Consider the following 6,829-nt stretch of genomic DNA (forward strand, 5'->3'; position numbering starts at 1 on the left):
CAGTTGATTTAACAAAACCTGTGTGTTTTACAACTCCAGAGTTTTATGGGGTGATAGAAAAGTTTATTAAGGATTTTGAGTTGTTGTAAAGTGACAAGACTATTTGGGAAGATCATAGAAAGATTCAGAAGATAATAAGAGAGAAGAGTATAAGGGAGGGCAATAGAGGATTAACAGATCACCATGCTGAACAAGTATGGAAAAATGTGTCCCAAAAAGAATTGACAAACAGCCACAAAGATGTGGCATGGATGGCGGTTCACAGATGCCTACCAGTGAGAAGTCTGCAAAAAAGAAGAAAGGTGATATCTGATGAGTGCCCAAGACAGAGGTGTAGAGGTTCAGAAGATGTGGTACATCTTCTGTGGAATTGTCTTTTTGCAAGGAATGTATGAAATGTATGGGAAATATAATAAAAGAACTGACTGGACTTCAAAGATTAGAGTAAGAGGTAGTGATGTATGGTTTGGGTGGTTTAACAGGGAAAAAAGCCATTGTGTTGTGGAAAATAATGTGTTGTGTGAAGGAAACCTTGTGGGAGCTGAGAAATGTGCTGATATATAACAAAAAGGTTATAGGAGTGAATGTGTGTGTAAGAATGGTGTTGGGAAAAATGTACTTAAATTTTCTGTTAGATCAAAAAAGATGGGGTAACAGGGAAGCGGTGGATTTATGGAAACCGAAGGAATGGAATGGATTGGTGATAAGGATTTAATCCTGTTGGAGGGAGGTAAATGAGGGGTTTGTTATAAAGTTAAATTGAGGGTATTTTGTGTAATGTTATTGAAATAAAGAGAAATAAAATATATGTGTGGTTAAATAAAGGTTGCAGTTATAATGTAAGATGTTTTGAAATGTTGGGGGATGTTGTAATGTGGGGGTGGTTTTTTATTTTCCGAAAAGTGAACTTTGTGGAAATAACGTGTGAGAACTAATAAAATGTATTTTATTGTAAAAAAAAAAAAAAAAAATCTGTTCTTATCAGTTTAGTATCTGATACGTCCCTTATCTGGGGACCATATATTAAATGGATTTTTAGAACAGGGAGATGGAAGAAGAGCTTGCTCTGTCCACTCCACGCATTGACCTGGTATTGCAGTACCTCCAGGACCGGTGCACTTCCCTTTGGGGATATCTGACTTGTATGAAAAAATAGAAATAAACTGACGGGAAAAATACAAACATGCTTTTTTGGCTCTTTCTTTTGCAAAGAAAGAAGAAGATGAAATGACGACAAAATAAAGCCTCCTTTTTGCTGTGTCTTATCCGTTCTTTTGCCTGGCTTCTTACTTTCTTTTCTTTACAGCTCGCATGGAGCAGGAGTGCCGCTTGCTGCCTAATTCAGTCCCAACGAGCAGAAGCCTAAGAAACTTCTGTTGAAGCTGTATCTATCTATCCAGCCAGCCTGCATAGGAAACACTGCAGCAAGCAGCAAATGCCTGACTTGCTTGCTTGATGTCACAATGGCTGGCTGGCTGAAATGACCAGAACTGAAAAGTCCAGCCACTGCCTGCTTGCTGCCTGAGTTTCATGGCAGACCAGACAAGTCGGCGAGCAGAGAAAAAGTGGGCGGTTCCTATGCAAATGAACAGAAGTAGACTGGTGCCGGGAAAAAGAGTTCGAAGCATGTGGCTTTTTTGCTGTTTTTTGGCCTTGTGGTCTTTATTAAGGTTCTCTGTCACATAAATTACATATGCCCTATTACCACTGAACATTAGTATTCAAAGCAGTTCGGCTATATATTCCGCTCTGCGAACGGTTACCATGACAACAAGGTGGTGTATATATACTGGGGGAATACAGAGACACCCACCCCCGAAGAAGTTCTGGTTTAGAATGAAACGTACTGTACGTCGGGTAAAGATGATGTCATGTGCCTTTTTGGCTGGTTTTGGCCTTGTGGCCCCCCCGGCAGTGTGTGTTGCTGCTTTTGTGTAGTACATAGAAAGCCTTTGACTTTTGCATCCGTCGTCGCTGTCACCGACACTGCGGTAAAGAGGAGCCAACAGGCAGCTCCCTCTCTTTTTTTCTCCCTAAAACTTAGTGCCAAGAGCTGGAATGAGAGGCTGAACAAGGTGAAGCAGAAAATTGGATTGTGGCGCCTCAGACCCCTCACCATAGAGGGGAAAAACCTGGAGCTGCAGAATGCGATCCTTCCAGTACGTGGCCCAGACATACCCATCATCAGGCAAAACCTGTCAGCAAATCTCTATGGCAGTGTTCCGCTTTGTTTGGGGGGCCCCGATGGAGAGAGGCAAGCGCAAAGTGATGTACAAAGAGCCGCACAAGGGGGGTAGAGGAATCCCCGACATCCCCAATATGCTGCGCGCCTTCTTTGTAAGCAACTGCGTGCGGATCACCCTGAGAGACTGCGACAAGGACTCCTCTGGCTACTCCATGTCCCGCCTCCTACTCCTGCCGCTCTGGAGAGCACTGGGGTGGGACAGCTCCATCCCTTACAACTGGCACATGCCCTGGTTCAACAATGCCGCGAGGAAGTTTGTGAGGCAGAACAAGCTTGAGGGAGTAAAACCAGATCTGTGGAAGCCCAAGGTCATCTACAAAATGGGCAAATGACATCATGGAATCGGTCCCAGGTCTCCACCCCAACACTTTTGAAACGATGTGGAGGAATGTGTGATCAAAAAGACTAATGAACAAACACAATGACATTGCATGGTAGGCCATACACGGGGGACTCCCCGTGAAAGCGGACAAGTATGAGAGTAGACTCAGCCTCGTGAGGCACTGCCCCAGGTGCAACCCAGTGGAGGAAACTGTTCTTCACCTCTTCTGGAACTGCCCCTTTGCGCAGGCCTTGTTGCGAGCCCTGGACACTGACTTAAAGGATTGTATACCGAGGAAGTACGTTACGTACTACTTTGTGTTCCCCGGACTCTCTTTAGGAACACAAACAGACGACGCAATCGAAACCGGTTGGCATCTAATGTGTTGTTTCAATGACGTTTTGTTATTCGCCAGTGAACATTTGACCAAGGGGAAGAAGAGGATGTCGGTACAGGTCTGTTGCAGGCTGATCCACAGCCTGCTCAATGACTATTCCATCTTTGACGATCCAGAGGAGAAGCATATGTATATAAAAAAACTTTTGGGAAACATCGATAATAGTAAATTTATGAGAGATATATGGGATATGCCGTTGTTTACGTCGCAGTTTTTTTTTTCGTTTGGAAAATAATTTATGCATTGTTATAATCTTGTTGTAAAGATTAGCTGCATAATAAAAGAATTTTCTAAACTGAGGCTTCAGATACGATATAGAAGCGAAGGCCGTGGCAACGGTCGGCCACGGCTGTAAAAATGAGTCCCTGAAGAGGATTTGGGATCAGCTTCTATATTTATGCAAATTAGCATACATCACAGTTCAGCTACTAACCAATAGATGGCGTACTACGCACCAAAGCTGGAGAAGACCATCAGGTTCCAATTGGAGCAGGAGGCACGTGGAATAATCAACCTGGAATATGTGGTGAATACCCTGCTGAGAGATCTGTTTGGTGTGCATACATCACAGAGCTTCTGTCTGCAAGATTTTATGAGGCAAGGGTTCTTTGATGTAACCTTCATGGATGAAGATTTGTGTTTGGAGATTTTTGAAGCAGCAAAAGGTATGCTTATGCATGAGAGCTTGAAGGGGATAAGGCCGATCCCTTGTTTTACCTTTGGAGAGCGTGCAATAACTGTGCATATATATAATCCTTTTGTGCCTGCAAGAGATGTGTTTCTGTTTCTGCAAAGATACTGTGAGGAGGTGAAAGGTGGTGAACCTCAGAAAAACAGATTTGGGATCTTTAATGGCAAGGTGAAATATTGGTGCAAACTTAAGAAGGATTCAAGTGGAATTCGGGGAGTTTTGCACCCCACAGGAAATTTCAGCCTTGGTGGAAATAGAGGCTGTCTTATCCTGGACAGCCTTCTTACTGCAAAAATTCTTTTTCTTATGGACATACCAGAGACAATTGCAAGAAATCCTCTGCAGTATGCAGAAACGGTGCAAAGGAGGGGCACCATGCTCCTCAGTGCACAGAGCCTAGGCAGTGTGATCTGTGTGGAGAGAGGGATCACATTTCAAGACAGTGCCCTGCTAGAAAAACCTACTGTATGCACAGGCTGCTGGCAGCAGGAGGAATGATCAAAGGAACAATGTAAGCAGCAGGGTGGAGGTGGTTAGTGTGGCGAAAATGGGGGTACCCAGCGCATTAATAAAGGCAGTGTGCTCAGCTGGTTACCCCTATTTCGTATTCGGGATGAAGGGGTTAATTTTTCATACACTGTATATACTTATTTTTTTCTCTGTCCCTTGTTGTCCCCATTTTGCAGGATTGTATGTGCTTGCAGTATAGTACATCCCAAGCACACACATATGAAAAATATAATTGTGAGATAAGGGGACCATGTATGATAAATAGTGTATTTTTGCTGCAGGTTTTAAGAGACAACCAGGAGGAAGTTGTTTGTTCTGTCATTAAAATGCACACAAGAACCAAATGTTTTGACACCTATGAGCTGGGTCACTTGCCTATGCAAGCTTCAAAGGTAACATGCTGGGCCCATGCCTGTGAGTCTCTGAAAGTGTTACATATCAAAGACCCAGACTCAGGTGGGTGTGAATTGGCCAGATGGATGCTAAATAGGAAATCCTGTTGACCCATCTGGGCTAGCTCACCCCCTGAGTTCCCCCTTCCAGCCTGAGAGAGGCCAGGTAAAGAGGGGAGTGCACCTATGCTAAGTAGCCAAGGTCGCGTTGTCGCACATGCTCTGTGTGAACAGGAAATCTCTAGAGTGCCCACTCTCCAAACTGTGGGCAAGTAGGGGATTGGGGAATGAGAACTTTCCCACGAGGGGTGGGTATGTTGGAGATAGGCTCTCAAACCCTATATACATGCCACCCAGGCTATCCCTGTTGTCTTTCGTTTTTCATTATACCATGTGAGCGGATAAGAGCAGCAGCACAGTCCTGGAACACAGAGTCTTATTACATCGGAACCAAGGACAAAACTGTGCGTTAGGACACTGTGATTGCTGGGGGTTATCTGATTAACCCCAACGGACCAGAAAAGACTTTGCACATTCACAGAAGGATTGGGCTGGCAATTTATGCCCTTGCAAAACGATTACATTTTAAAAGACAATCTTCTGATGCTTTGCACCTTTCTGGACATTATCCCCTGTTCCTACACCAGTAAGTGTAATTATTAAGTGTATTCTGCAGTTGTCGTGTGTTTGCCTATCAAGGGAATAAATCTCAGTTTATTTTGCTCAACTTGTTCTGCTCAATTGGGATCCACAAAATATAAATTTGTTAATAAGTGCGTCCATCGTGACAGTTAGGGTAGGAGAAGAAAAACATGGAGGATATCTGCAGGCTGCACATGGAGAACAAGGAGTCATGTGAGGAGGAGGATGACTCAGCGGGGAGGACTCAAGGTTTGTCAGAGTTATCACTCAAACAGCAGAGGAGGACTATTTAATCTGGTAGGTCTAATTGGCCGCCGAAGGCGAAGGACGCAGTGAGAAAAAAAATACCAGACTAACAAAAAATATAACATAAACCGGTATCAAGTGCAACAGTAAATTAAAATAATGTGCACTAAAATATGGAAGTTAATGTTAAAAAATCCAAATGGGGGGATACCGAGCAGAGCACCCCGCCTGACGCCCACTGGGAGGCAAACTCCAAACACCAGAGGAGGAGTTGATGTCAGAGGAGGAGCAACTGCAGGAGCTGTAGTGGGGAGGAGCAGCTTCCAATACTGATGTGACTCGACAGAAGGGGAGGAGCTTCGCCCCCTGGAGGTGTTGACAAAGCAGAGTGAGGTAATGGCTGCAGGGAGCAGCGTGGATGTGACACGCCAGGAAGGGGCGGGGCTTAGTTCCCTGGAGAACCCAGTATCAGAGAGGGGAGGTAAAGCCAGCAGGGAGCAAACCGGAAGTGATGATGCAAAAAGGGGCGGGGCTTATACCCATGGAGGATCCAGAGACACTGCAAAAGCAAGTACAGGCAACACAGCGAAGGGCGGAAGGGGCGGGGCTTGGCACTGTGCAGTCACAGCAAGCACAGTCACAGCCTCTGCCACAGAGGATAAAGGTAAACAAAGAGGAGGGGGCTAAAGAGGATAAAGGTAAACACAGTGTAGAAAGCAAGGCACCGCTGATGGAAGTAACAGAAAAGCAGGGGCTGCTGCAAAGACACAGAAGAGGAGCAGGAGGTAGAGCTGGTGGAGGGTACACCTCAGGACATAGTTGGAGAAAGACCTTTAAAGAGACTAAAAGGGGAGAAGGGAGGGACAACTCGGATAATTAAATACCATGAAGTATTTATGCAGGACAATGTTTCTGATATGGCTGCTCCAGGGTTTGATGATTTTACATAGAGTGATGTGAGCAGCCCTGGAGGTTTGGAGGGCAGGTCACTGGACTTTCAAGATGTTAATGTGTGGCTCAGTCTAAAACGCTTAATATGGATTAATGTGCCAAGACATACAGCAATTGCCTTCAAACTTGGCACAGTACATGCTTTGCACCCCCCCAAACTGTCCTGCAAATTTCTTGACTTGATAACATGCACTGGCAAATAATGTATGTTAAGCTTTTTCTGGAAGTGGAAAATGCTTAATGTAAAAGTGCTTAATGTGAATAAAAGTGTCAAAACATAAACCAATTTAACTTACAACTTGTCACATGATGTGCTGTATACTGCCCACAACTATCCTGAAAATGTCAAGGTGTTTGCTAACACACACTGCAAATTATTTACGTTAGCACTTTAAGAAGGCAAAATACTTAATATGGAAGTGCTTAACATGGA

At 44.4% G+C, this 6,829-nt stretch overlaps 1 non-coding gene across 1 annotated transcript; it reads left to right on the plus strand.

Moving 5' to 3' along the window:
- Positions 1-939: 939 nt before the first annotated feature.
- LOC142500290 (U2 spliceosomal RNA) lies at positions 940-1,124 on the plus strand. Its single transcript, XR_012802890.1, has one exon. It is a non-coding gene; the product is annotated as a U2 spliceosomal RNA (small nuclear RNA).
- The last annotated feature ends 5,705 nt before the right edge of the window (positions 1,125-6,829 follow it).

The sequence above is a fragment of the Ascaphus truei genome, chromosome 7, assembly GCF_040206685.1.
Source record: "Ascaphus truei isolate aAscTru1 chromosome 7, aAscTru1.hap1, whole genome shotgun sequence".
In the NCBI taxonomy this organism is placed as follows: Eukaryota; Metazoa; Chordata; class Amphibia; order Anura; family Ascaphidae; genus Ascaphus; species Ascaphus truei.